Source organism: Rattus rattus, chromosome 7 (genome assembly GCF_011064425.1).
Source record: "Rattus rattus isolate New Zealand chromosome 7, Rrattus_CSIRO_v1, whole genome shotgun sequence".
NCBI classification, from domain to species: Eukaryota; Metazoa; Chordata; class Mammalia; order Rodentia; family Muridae; genus Rattus; species Rattus rattus.
Window position 1 is genome coordinate 70,649,517 of NC_046160.1, and position 14,614 is coordinate 70,664,130.

The 14,614-nt window shown below is 35.9% G+C and overlaps 1 protein-coding gene and 1 pseudogene across 1 annotated transcript in view; one reads left to right on the plus strand and one right to left on the minus strand.

The window, feature by feature from the left end:
• Positions 1-14,614, plus strand: part of Mipol1 (mirror-image polydactyly 1) — a 292,380-nt gene that overhangs the window by 46,614 nt on the left and 231,152 nt on the right. The gene's annotated exons all lie outside the window — the stretch shown is intronic.
• LOC116906336 lies at positions 5,837-5,924 on the minus strand (annotated as a pseudogene).

Here is a 14,614-nt window from a genome sequence, read left to right on the forward strand (position 1 = left end):
TCTCTTCTATACCTATTATCCTTAGGTTTGATCTTCTCATTGAGTCCTGGATTTCCTGTATGTTTTGGACCAGTAGCTTTTTCCGCTTTACATTATCTTTGGCAGTTGAGTCAATGATTTCTATGGAATCTTCTGCTCCTGAGATTCTCTCTTCCATCTCTTGTATTCTGTTGGTGAAGCTTGTATCTACAGCTACTTGTCTCTTCTTTTGGTTTTGTATATCCAGGGTTGTTTCCATGTGTTCTTTCTTGATTGCTTCTATTTCCATTTTTAATTCCTTCAAGTGTTTGATTGTGTTTTCCTGGAATTCTTTCAGGGATTTTTGTGTCTCCTCTCTATGGGCTTCTACTTGTTTATTTATGTTTTCCTGGAATTCTTTCAGGGATTTTTGCGATTCCTCTCTGTAGACTTCTACTTGTTCTCTAAGGGAGTTCTTCACGTCTTTCTTGAAGTCCTCCAGCATCATGATCAAATATGGTTTTGAAGCTAGATCTTGCTTTTCTGGTGTGTTTGGATATTCCATGTTTGTTTTGATGGGAGAATTGGGCTCCGATGGTGCCATGTAGTCTTGGTTTCTGTTGCTTGGGTTCCTGCGCTTGCCTCTCGCCATCAGATTATCTCTAGTGTTCCTTTGTTCTGCTATTTCTGACAGTGGCTAGACTGTCCTATAATCCTGTGTGTCAGGAGTGCTGTAGACCTGTTTTCCTGTTTTCTTTTAGCCTGTTTTGGGGACAGAGTGTTCTGCTTTCGGGCGTGTAGTTTTTCCTGTCTACTGGTCTTCAGCTGTTCCTGTGGGCCTGTGTCTTGAGTTCACCAGGCAGGTCACTTGCAGCAGAAAAGTTGGTCTTACCTGTGGTCCCGAGGCTCAAGTTTGCTCGCGGGGTGCTGCCCACGAGCTCTCTGCGGCGGCAGCAACCAGGAAGATCTGCGCCGCCATTTCCGGGAGCTTCAGTGCACCAGGGTTCCAGATGGCGTTTGGTGTTTTCCAGTGGAATCAGTAATGTGTGCAGAGTGCAGTCTCTTCTGGTTTCCCAGGCGTGTCTGCCTCTCTGAAGGTTTACCTCTCCCTCCCACGGGATTTGGGTGCAGAGAACTGTTTATCTGGTCGGTCCCTTCAGGTTCCGGCGGTGTCTCAGACGCAGCGGACCTGCTGCTCCTGCGCCCTCCTCTACTCTCCAGGACTTTTATCATGAAAGGATATTAGATTTTATCAAATTCTTTTTCTGCATCTAGATGATTTCTACATCTAATTAGTCTTTTTTTTTTTTTTTACTTTTATTCTCTTTATGTGGTGTTTTATGGTTATTGATTTATACATGTTGAAGCATCATACCCCCATCTCTGGGAAGAAGCTAAATTGATCATGATGGATAATCTTTTTGAACTGTTCTTAGATTTGTCTTGTAAGTATCTGAGATTATTCTTTGCAATTAATGTATAATTTTCTTTTTGTTGAATATTTTTGTAATTTTGGAATTAGGGTAAAAACTGTTGAATTCTCAGATATTCTCCAAAGGCTCATTGTGCATTCGTCTTTACTGTCACCCACCACAGTTTTACTGACTGTGAGCTGTACTTGATAGATTTTCAAAGACATTACTGTCCTTACAGTAGGCATTGTGATTAATAGTAAAAGATTGGTTCTGTGGCAAAAGGGAATCCATAGCTTGTGTTTATAGCCTTCAGTTCTAGTTTTCTGTAAATACCCTATCTATGACTTCTTGCTTAAGGAGATAGCACTGCTTATGTGCTAGTTCTAGAAGGCTATAGAGGCTTTTCTTGATTGGCTTCAGTATTCCTGTTGTCCAATGTCAAGGCGGGTTGATATCCATGGGCGGTTTCTCATTCTTTGAGGAGAAAGAGATGGGGATTGGGGAGGGGAAACTTCAATAGGGATGTAAAGTAATAAGTGAATTAATTAAAAAATGAAATAAATTTTAAAAATTACAAAAAATAGAAAAGAAAGAAATAAAATAAAAGAATAACAATTTTTAGAGGCGGGTATTCCAGATAGTACTGTACTAGTTCTGCATACAGTCCTCTTGCCTGTACTAACTCATGGTAGATGACACTGCAGTTTCAAGAACACGTGCAGCAATGAGTGACCTTTGTGAAACAGGAAGCCAAAAAGAGTTGGGAGGAGTCAGGTTGTTTTTTCTATAATTCATGCCAAGAAATAAGCATTATTTTTCTAAGGTAGACCCTTAATGACCTATAAAACTCCCACTGGGCCCTGCCTCTTAAAGTTTCCTTTGCCTTCCACCTCACTACAATGGGGACTGAACTTCTAACAGAAGCCCTCAAGGGACAAAGCACACTAGGCCATATAATGGCCTTATTTGAATGATTGACAGATCCAGGACATGGTGAAATATTATGATCTCAGAATTGCTTGGTGACCTTTGATGATAGGTACAGTTTCTGACTAGGCCCAGGACAAGCTTGCTTATTGTAGAGTTGTTGGTCCTGAGTCTGTTCTCCACAGGGCTTGGCTGCTTGGGGAGGCAGGACTTGAAAGTTGACTGAGCTTACCCCATGCTGTTGCCGGGCGGGTGTGGGAAAGTGCAGTCTGAGGTGAACTGGACAGCCAGAGCTAGCTTGGGAGTCCCTGGGCCTTCGAAACCTAACAAGGCCAGGACCATTTGGTTTCCAGGCTCTTGAACATATATACAGTGCTGGAAATGCAGAAGAGCTGAGAACAGAGTGGGGGTCCAAGAGCTGGATCTAGCCCAAGGCTGGGGAAAAAGGGGGAATCTCCAGCTGGTCCGGCTTGACTGCAGGCTTGGGCTTGGTGGCAGTTGTGGCTGGGAGCACAGAGAGGCCTTCTACAGGAGACTAGATGGCAGCTCTGTAGGTGACGGCCTTCTCCATGGCTCCCCACAGCAGATCCCTTCATGGTCCCACAGCTTATAATCTAAAAAAGTGATGTATTGACATTTACATTAAACAGAGTATGGTTCTCTGCTGCTATCTGAGAATATGCTGAAGTATAGTAATTGGTTTCTTTCAAAGGCTTCCCTCTTCATTCATGTGTCAGCAGTAAGGATTCTTATGAAGGTTCTTGAATATAGAGTCATGGTGTCATAGTCTGCCGGTGTCTAGAGGCACTGCCTAAAAGATGATCCTTTTAAAACTCGGTCTTGCTTAATAAACAGTAGTGTGTGTGCTTATAAATGAATTTTTACAATTATTAAGTTTTGGTGACAGGGCACCACTCTGTAGCCTGGAATATAGTAGACCTTGGATATATGTCAGTTCTATGTCAACCTAATGAGTCGCCACATCTAGTTTCTATAAATATTGCACTGAGTTATAGAATTTACTTATTTTTGTTGCCTAGATTTGTTATTTTTTGTATAAGTTAATATCTATCAATTGATAAAAAGGTTTGAAATTTTGAAGCAGAACAGTATAGTCCTTATCACTCTATATATATGATTCCTCTCTAAAAGCCATTAATTTTATTAGTTAACAATTATTGTACATATTTAAGAAATACATGGTTCTATAAAAAGGAACCATCTACAGTGGGGATGCCCTTAAAATATAATATGAAATATTTTGGATTCATAAAGTTATGAGTTGAACAGATAATAAACTTGATGACTTTTACTATAAGTAATTAAGGTGCTGCTTCAAGGTGTAACATGTGGCCTCTTAGCAATTTGGTGAATGTGGTGGTTTGTGTGAGAATGGCTCCCACAGGCTTATATAATGCTTAGTCATTAGGGAGTAGCAGTATTTGAGGTTTTGAGGTCTTAAGAAGTCCACACCAGGCCCAATCTCTTGGCTTTGGATCAGGTGTAGTTCTTAGCTACTTCTCTAACACCACACGGCTATGCTTCCTAGCGTGGTAATAATGGGCTAAGACTCTGAAACTGTAAGCAAGCCCCCAATTAAATGCTCTCCTATACAGGAGTTGCCAAGGTCATGATATTTCTTCACTCCAACAGAACAATGAAGAGAACAGTGAGAGAGATGCTTGCTAAAGGTGACAAAGTGTATCTACCCTATTTGTCATATGCACTAGACTATTGTTAATAACTTAAACATTTCTTTTTTGAATATATGAATAACAAACTAATTCACATCACTTTATTCAATGGTGCTTCAAAACTTTTAATGCCAATTCACAGACATTATACATCTTTCACAACCAATTGTCACATGGTTGTTCTTCAATGTTACATATAAGCAATATAAAACTCTTAAGCATTTGGCATATTGTCTCCTTTGAACTTAAACATTTCTTTTTTTTTTCTTCTTTTTTTTTTCTTTTTTCTATTTTTCAGAGCTGGGGACCAAACCCAGGGGCTTGTGTTTGCTAGGGAAGCGCTCTACCACTGAGCTAAATCCCCAGCCCGAACTTAAACATTTCTTAATTGTTAAATCTAAGGTAAGGAATAATTTCAAGATGTTTGAGTAAAATATATACATTCAAGTAAAAACATTTCCTTCTTGCAAAAATGAAAATTTTAGGCTTTTCTTAAATGACATATTGTGAAATCCTGTGGAGTTGGTATGTATATAGTATATTGTATGTGTATATCACTTATTAGATATTCTAATATAAAAGAAAATACTAAAAATAGCAGAAGAGAATGCTCATTGTTGGTTCTGGAACAAATTGTTCAGTGAGTTTTTCTAGTAATTCTATGCATCCTTGTTTTTAAACACACTCTTTGTTATAGGAGATTGCAAATTTAGCCAGAAATGAAGAACGTCCTTTTACCCATCTTTAAAATTTATCCTTTATGACTGTGGGCCCCAAAAGGGATGAGAACTCATAGGAAGACCAACAGAGTCAACTAGCTTGGACCCTTGGGGCTCTTAGAGACTGAGCCATCAACTGAAGAACATACATGGGCTGGACCTAGGCCTCCCCGCTCACATGTAACAAATGTGCAGCTCGGTATTCCTGTGGGTCCCAAACAACTGGAATGGGGCTATCACAAAAACTGCTGCCTCTATGTGGGATATGTTCTTCTAGCTGGTCTGCCTTGTGTGTGGCCTCAGTGGGAGAGGATGCAGCTACCCTCACAGACACTTGATGAATCAGGGTGGAGGGATATCCAGGGGCCCCCCACTCGCTCAGGAGGAAGGGAGGGGAATACTGAACAGAATGTAAAGTGGATAAATAAAAAAAAAATCATCCTTTATGGCCATGTTAACTAAACACTTTTTATGATTCACATCCCCACATTTTTCTGTCTTGCTCCTGTCTCCTCTTATTTTCTTCTTTCTCTAGAATAATAGAACTGAGAAATCTGTCAGGAAACATAAATCTTTGCTTGATTTTGAAATAGTTTCAATACTTGAGACAGGGTAAAATTTATTTTCTGCTTCCTTATTTGTAATTTTATAAGTGATTTTCTTACAAAACTCAAAATGTCATTAAGACAAGAAAGTATTTTGTAGCAATTATTATATTTTATAAATTGCACATCATATGAATTAAAATTTCCTGAAAGATGTAATCTTTTTTAAATTGAAAAATAGCATATTAATTAATTAATTTATTCAATACCTTTTTATGACTACAAAAATCAGTTTCTTAAATTATATTTATTATTTATGTATACACTCCAGATTTTATTCTCCTCCTGGCACTTGACTCTTCCACATCCCATACTGCCCCCCCATCCCCTACCCCCCTTAACCACCACCCCCTCCCATCTCCACAAGGATGTCCTCACCCCACCCACCCCACCAGACCTCTAACTAAATTTCCTGGGCTTCCAGTCTCTTTTCTTGATGCTGTACAATTGTATTTCTTAATATTGTAGGTAATATTTTAAATTCAGTTAATTTTCTAATTTGAGATGTTTTGTTTTTTTTAAATATGGAACGCTTCATGAATTTGCGTGTCTTCCATCTTCTCTGTATTGTTCCAATTTTAGTATATGTGCTGCCGAAGCGAGCACTTGAGATAGTCTTTGAAAAAATAAATTCTGATTAAATGTATACATCTTTCTTTCCTTCCTTCCTTTTTTCTTCCTTTCCTTTCCCTTCCTTCCTTCCTTCCTTCTTTCCTTCCTTCCTTCCTTCCTTCCTTCCTTTTTTTCTTTCTTTCTTCACTCCAGATTTTATTCCCCTCCTGGTCCACCCTCTGACTGTTCCACATCTCATACCTCCTCCCTGCTCCCCCTGTCTCCATGAGGATGTTCCCACTCAACCCACCACCCACCAGACCTCTAAACTCCCTGGGGCCTCCAGTCTCTTGAGGGTTAGGTGCATCTTCTTTGAGTGAACCCAGACCTGGGAGTTCTCTGCAGTGTGTATGTTGCCTGGTTGGTAATCCAGTGGCTGAGAGGTCTCGGGGGTTGAATGTGTACATCTGTATCCTGAGAAACTCTTTATAGTTTGGTAAAACAGAGATAACATAACAAAGTTAATTTGCAATCAAATTTTTTTCTTCAAGGAAAGATTTATAGTTTGGCTTCTTATGGTTTTCATTGTCATACTGAATTTTTATCTTAACTATAGAATAACGATTTTGGGATCATATATATACTTTTCATTAATAGAAAGGTTGGTTAGTTTATTAAGTTAACTCTAAAAATTACTTGAGATTGTTGTAGTTTCTCAGAAAAATGAATGCAAACTTGTTGATATATAAGAAATTCGAGCTATAATCCAGACATTTATTTTACTATATTTAAACCTTGTTTCTAGTATTTGTATCCCATAATTGAGAAGCTTTACAATTGATAGATTAAAATGCATAGTTTACATGTACCATTGCTTGTTAGAAATAAGTTGGTTCTGCAGTCATTGGGAATTGCTTAACTAAACACTGTCAATTACTGTTCATGTGTTCAAGACTCTTGGCATTAGTTAGCACCATAGCTATTCTCATATGCATGCCACTATTAATGTCTTTCTTTGTTACTTTAAAAACTTTAAAAACTATGGAGTCTTATTAAATTGATTTTTTTCAGTGAGAAAAAGCTAGTTATTATTGTGATATAGGATATTTGGATACTATATACGCTTAGTTTTTAAAATTTATTTTAGAAGGATTTCTCTGGTAACTAACTGTTTTACTTGATTTCAAGTGGCTGTGCTTAACAATTGTCATTAGAGATTGATTTGACTTACTCTAATGCTTTTTACCTTTGCTGTGCCAAGAACTTCAGTTGATTATGTGGCAAGGTAAGCTTTTGTGTGCAGGAGTATGCCATTGCATCAGAACTTGGCACTCACATGAATCTTAAGAAAACAGGCTGTTTGTTCCCCAAGAAACTATTCTATAAGCTGACTCTGTTTTTATAGTCTGTTCTGTTCTAGATTAAGTGACTTAGTTTAGTTTGGCTTGGGGCAAAACGTTTCAGGATATTTTATAAAGTCCTGGTATATGATTAGCCCTCTGAAAATAATACCAGTTTTAAAGTTTTTTTTTTTTTTTAAATCACTGGTGCCATGTCATGTATTCTCAAGTGTTATTTGTAACTTACATTGAAGGCTGCTGCACCATTCAAAGTGGCATGTGTTCATTTTCCTTGCACATTTTGAAAATGTAGAATACCAGATGTTTATTTTTTCTTAATTTGATGGCTTTACATGACTATTAGGGTTGCTCAGAGAGGGGAGGGGTGATAGAGGAATGAATGAATGAATTTGAATGAATGTGTGGATGAGTTAGTGTAAGGAATTGACATTTGGTTTTATGAAGGCTGACAAGTCACATAATTTCCAGTCCGCTGTTAAGTATGGAGACCCTGTAGTACAGTTCCATCCCCAGTCTGTAGGCTTTAGGACCGTGGACCTTTGAGGTGTACTTCTGAGTTTGAAGCCTAGTATCCTTGACTGCAAACAGAACTGACATAGGGCGTGAAGACTGTTCCAGGCTGAAGGCTGTCAGGCAGTTTTCTCTTTGCAGTTCTCAGCCTTTTGTTTGGTTCAGCAGGTCTCCCACTGACTGACTGTATGTCCCACTAATGGGGAGGACAGTCTATTTTATCAAGTCTGTTGATTTCAGATGTTGGCCTACCCAAATACATCCTCAGGATACATTCCTTGATCAAACAGCTCATCTAGTCAAGTCGACAGATGATGCAGTCGCTATCACAATAGATAAGAAGTAGTCTTAAGAAAGAAAAAAAAGAAAGAAGCTTGTTGTGACTAAAATAACATACTAAAGAGGAATTATATGAAAATTAGTCATAAGGTAGAATAATTTATTTTCATTATAAATTTTAAAACTTTTGACTTCTAAATTCTGAGAATATTATAAATGGTTCCTAGTTGATACAAGAAATGTGATTTTAAGAAGCAGTTGTGTCAGATGTGTTGACACATTCTTTTAACTGAGCCTGTGATCCCAGTGCTCAGGGGGCTAAGGCAGAAAGACTGATGAATTAGAAGCCACCAGCTCTATGTAGAATTCCAGGCAGCATACTGAAGAACTCCAAGGGATGGTATGTAGCTCGGTGACTGGTGCTTGCCTATGTGCAAGGCCCTAGGTTTATTCCTCAGGACTGTAATACAGACTTGGTTAATTGCCGGGAACCCTTACCATCCATAGCTATTAATTTGTTTTAAGCTTTCTCATATACATGACCCTAGCAAACAAATAAATGTAACACACTATATTATAAGAGGCTAGTTGAACAATGATGTTTTCAGTGTTTCAAGAGAGTCATTAAAGATAGCTTACTTTCTATTCACATTGACTATTTCTGGAGGAATGTGGTGTTTTAATGGTTTCTGGGCAAATCACAAAGTTACTTATAAATATTTAAGTTTTAAATAAAAAATGAAGACACAGTAAAATAACATTATATGTACAGATATGAAATGAAAACAAACATTTCTTTCTCTGATTGTCACCATCTCTCCTTCTAACTCTTAGGATCTTTTCTGCAGATAATTAATTCACAACAAGTAATTTCTTATGTGCCCATGTTTAAGAAAAATTCTGTGCCTATTTAGGCATATTCAGATATAAATATAATTAAAAATTTTGCTGCTTTTTATGTATCCATATACTATTTGTTTGCCTTGCTTTGACAAAGAATATATTCTTTTCTTTTTTTAAAGCACACATATATTTTTCCTTTAATCTCTCAGAAGAAAATATTGATACAACAGTCACCAATTTCTATCTTTATTCAAATGACTCAAACAAAACAGAAAGACCCAATGTAGCCCCAACCTTCTCTAGCTTTATTCTTTTGTATTTGTTAGAGCAGTGTCTGGTTCATAGTATGTAACTGTTAACAGTATGTTTTTAGAAGAATCTTCCATACATTATTTTTATGATATAAACCTTATAGATTGAATATGTCATAGTTGGATCCCATTTTACTTGACCGCTTCTTTGTTGATGGAAATTCAAGCTCATTCCAGTTTCCATTTCTTTTCTTTCCACTCTGCAACTGTTCATCACATACCAAGTGCTTATTTCACATAGAGATGCAGAAGCATCAGGGGCCTGTTTCTATGTAACGTCCATGTATAAAGTTGTTGAGATCTATCAGAAACAAAGAAATAGAACTACCCAGATTAACTTTATAGCGACAGCAGCATAGGTAATGCAATCTTTAGATAAGATGGTTAGGAAGCTTCCTTTTAAAGTGGTGCCTTCTTATCCTATATGAATATGAATAACGAAAGAAGCTGTTCAGAGGTCTAGGGAAGAGTCTAGGCAGGGGGAATAAAGAGTATAGACGCATCAGAGCGAGAATAGGTTAGGTGAGTATGTGGAACAGAAATCTAGTAATGACTAGAGAAATGTTAGAGAGATTACCGTGATTATGTCTGTACATAGAAACAGTCAGTTTTTTGCAAACACATTAAGTTTTATAACTGTTAAGATCAAATAATATGTGATTTTTTTACTTGTAGTAACTTGATCCAGGGCCACGTTTATTCTGTATGTTTCTTTTTGAACCTCTTGCTCTCCTGTCGTTGAAGAACATTAGTTGCTGACCAGTAAGTAGGCCGTTGGCTGAAAGAATGCACCAGGGGTTGTGACTATTTGAAGAGATTCTGCAGTAAGATGAAAAGCTAGGTAGGTCATGTGCTTAAGTTGTCTGTGTGTCATATCATGTGACAAAGATAATTGGACCTTGAATTTATGGTGATCCCCTTTAGCCATTTAATGAAGCCACTTCCATAAAGAAACTGTCAACATAACCCAATCTAGAAAACACAAGATTTGGAGTTTATAGTTGGATATACTGTATTGTTAAAAATGATTCCTAGTTTGCCACTTAGATTTAACATATACACTCACAATTTTTTCAATATGCAAGTAATCAAAGTCAGTAAAAAAAAAAAAACAACAATAGAAAACCCAAAAATCCTTGTGAAATTGTAGTTGTTATGAAAAAAATTATTTCATATTAAAATAATTTTTTTAAAACTCTGCAGGGCTTGGAGAGATTGCTCAGTGGTTAGGAGCAATGGATGCTCTTTCAGGGGATTGGGCTCAATTCCCAGCACCCACATGATAGCTGACAGCCATCTAAGCCTTCAGGCTCAGGAGATCCAGTGCCTCTTTAGGCCTCGGTAGGGACTGAGGGAGGCCGGTGTACATTCAAACAAAACACCTACATACATCATTTTAAACATCCTGGGTGCCGGAACACTGGAGAATGAAATCCCACTTAAAAACCCTTTTCTATAAAAATATATTAACTTTTAAAGATCAAATGTTAGAGTTACTTATGATTGTTTTAGACAAATCTGAAATTTAAGACTGGTCTATGAACAAATTTTCTTTCACGAAGTATTTTAATGCTGAGTAAACAAAGGTAGCCACATTTGAAAGCATACAGATGCTTGTTTAAATGTTTTCAATTTACATTTTTTATGAGTGTAGGCGATTGTCACAACTGAGGTTCTCATGCACTTAGAGGGAAAAGGGTGTGCAGTTTACTAATTTTTTTCTTTTCTTTTCTTTTTCATAATGAAACTCATTCCATGGAGAATTAGAAGTAACTTGGAGGACTGAGATTAGGAATTTTAGATGGAGATGTTAACTAACAAAGGTTAATGTTATGCTCTGTTCATTTTATTAGTTTTTTTTTTTTAAATAGGATGTTCTTTCTAGTACAACTTACAATTTTGGTTTGAAGTTAATTTTATTTTGCTTACTGAACTTCATGTAAATTATTAATAATTAAACAATTAACCTTTATTTTCTATAAGTTTAACATTTTTTATTAAGATGAATTTATCTGACTGCCTATTCTAAAAATCATTCAATTATCTTTAATATAAATCTATATTTTTCTGAAAGTAAGTTGTTAATAGGAAGTTCTTAAGGGCAATAATCAGTATTTTATTATCCTTAACCCCAGTCTTCAAAAGGATAGAAGGGTAAAATATGTTATACATTCATAGACATATATTCTTGTTGCAATATATAGAGATATCTTAATTGTTTGGATCCCTAAAACATCTATTTTTTGCTTAAGAATATGCAAATGTGCCAGTAAATCTGCTTTTTAAGATTTTTCCAGTTTAATGTCTGAATCCAAATTCATAAAGAGTTGGAAAAATGAGATGTCTGAGCTATAGGATTCACAGGGATTTCATATGAAGCCTATTTAATCAGGATAACACAGTTATTAATATTCATAATGTCAGCTGGAACACAAATGACAGACTATGAGGCCTAAAAATTTTACTTGGTGAATTTATTAAAAGTAGCTTAAAAAATTAATGGAATTTAAGTAAAGTTGGCGAATATGAAAATTGTGTTAGCAGAAAAAAATCTCTATTAAAACTTTCTTTGAGATCATTTTGCATTGATGTCTTTTGACAGATTTCATTGGTACTTAAAGAAGATAGATGCATGAATGGTCATTTAAGAGGATTTAAACACATTGGCACATTAATTTTTACATGAATAATAAGTACTTTCCAGAAGCAATTAACTTACAGTGTACAAGATATGAATTGGGAAATAAGATTCTGACATCAAGGTCAAAGAAAATGTGCTGTACATTTTAAACTTAGTGGCAGGACATTCTAATATTTTGATTTATTTTTATAGTTTACATAAGAAATTATTTTGAATATGATTTCAATGCATTTGAGAGCAAATTAGAAGAGCGTTGGCTTAGATTTTTTTTCCTTCACAAAGGATGATGGTGTAGTGGTAAACATTATCTGTTTGCATTTATTGAAGATAAACATTTGTGGTAACTGCAGAATTTTATTAGAGAGCATGTTCAGTTCTGCAGAAATGCAAAGGGATACAGGTTAGAGTTTGTGTTATAAATAGATGTTTTTACACAGACATTGACTGTAACATTTTTAAAATATAATAAGTAAATTCTTAAAGGTGTGGCATTAAGGATCATTGTAGGTAGGTTCCTCTTTTAATTTTATGGTAAGAAGGTAAAAAGCTGGGAACTCTGTAAATAAGACCTGAAGGCATTTACTGTACTGTCCCTATTTTTTTATGTATTAAATTATTCTTGAGCTTGTTAACTGGATCCATATTTAAGAGAACTTGCTGCTCTTTCAGGGGCCCTGAGTTTGGTTCCCAGCATCTGCACTGGGTAGCTTACAACTCCCTGCTATTCCAGCTCAAAGGCATCATGAGACACCCTCTTTTGGTCTCTGCAGGCTTGCACACATACATGGTACCAATACATATATAAGTATGCATAATCTTTAAAATTATTCTTATAATGACAATTATACCAGCCATTAATTTTTCTTACTGAACTTAAAAACAGCTTTAGGCCATGATGTAAGGACATAATTAATACACCATGTCAGTTTACATGGTCAGTTTTCACACAAATCTTGCAGCTTGTGAAAGCATAGCTTAGTTATGACATGTGCACCCAGCATCCAGATGGGTGCAAGAAGGTTCATTTACAGTCAGTCAGTGCTATACAAACATGCTTTCTTTTACTTTAGAAATTGCTCAGTTTTGGGGTTCAGGCTGAAAGGTTTCTACTGAGAAAAGAATTAATTGTATCGAATCTATAAATTACTATATTATAATGTATTTATGTGAACTGTGAGATACAAAACAATGTCAAAAGTTAACATGCCATTTATTTATTTTCCAGAGGCCTTTTAGTTAAGTTTTTTAAGTGGAAATCTTTGGCTCTGAGAAATTCACTTATCTGCCCAGGAGAGGGCAGCATTTTACTACATCAGGCTTATTAAAAAAAACTGCCCTGCTTAGGCTGTCAATGTTTCTTGTAATTACTCCCAGTATATTTGTTGCTTGCTTATGAATTAACTTGCATTTATGGAACTAAATCATTCCAATCATTTAATTACACCTGAGGAGCTGAACTATAATTGCCTGCTTCCAACTAGGATCTGATATGGCTTGAGCAGTATTAATTTGGTGTTTACTTTTCTGAGTGCTAAAAGCATTAAAATGATTGTGCAATGGGATTACATTTTACTAATTGCTGGCATTCATTAGCTGGGTAAATGATGAGGAAGAGTGACTGTATATTGCAGAGGGATAAAATTATGGTTTTAAATAGTATATTACTAAGCACATTAAGGCCTGTAAGACATGCTTTAAAATACTCCAGAGGTTATTAAAGACTGTATTTTCTACATGTCTTGCTATATGAATCTCTTATTAAAATACTGCAATTATTATTAACCTTTTTGGGCAATATGTAGGGAAATAGCTTCATTGACTAGAACATATTTCTTTGATATTAATAACTTCCTATATTTTCAGCTAATCCAAAAGTAAATGAGGAACTTTAGAAAAAGATTGCCAACTCCAGATCAACATATTTAGAGAAAATTGGAAAAGAAGAAGCTTACTACAGCTTTATTTAAGTACTTTTTAAAGAACACAGGGTTCTAGCTGTGAGGTAAATCTAATTTCATTCTCTTTTAAAAAGAAAGGATGAAGAAAAGGAAAATCAGAAGGAAGGAAGTAAAACCTGTATCACTTCTTATCATGTTTATTAAACAAGTATAAAAGAAAATCCCAATGATTTCATAAGCTCATGATTTAAAAAATATAAAATAGGCACCTCGAGTTCCCTTTACAGGCCTTCAATGCTTTCTATGAATATCTGTGTAGTAAACTCAATACATTTATAGTTTTAGATATGAAGTTCATAGTATAAATAATAAAGTTTTTAAACACACGAGGTTGTAGTTGGAGATGTAAGTCAAATAAATTATATAACCCCAGAAATAAGAATGTGTAAAAGTTTAATCTGTATTTATGAAAACATATCTGTGAAGAAGCAACATTTTCCGGGGAAAAAGACTTAATTTCACCTGTTGAAAGACAGTTAATTTTCCTACTATAGATGTTTTAGATAGCCATTTATACTGTAAATCTGTTAAATAAAGGTAAGATTTAGGAGTGTTTTGATATATTGTCTTAAGTTTATTTATCTAGGGCTGTCTTTATTTTAGCCTCAATCTTGGAGCCAAAAGCAGAGACAGTGCCAGAGCAAACACAGCAGAAGTGCACATGGAGGGCTGGTCAGAAGGTGGGATTCTAAGTCTTAAAATCAAGCACTTCATGTGGTGGCAGTTCAGGACACGGAGTGGAGTGCTTTTGTCCTACCAATATGTTATTCTAAAGCAACAAGTACACACACTCTCCTGTATTTGCACACATACATGTACACACACACATACACAAAGGAGA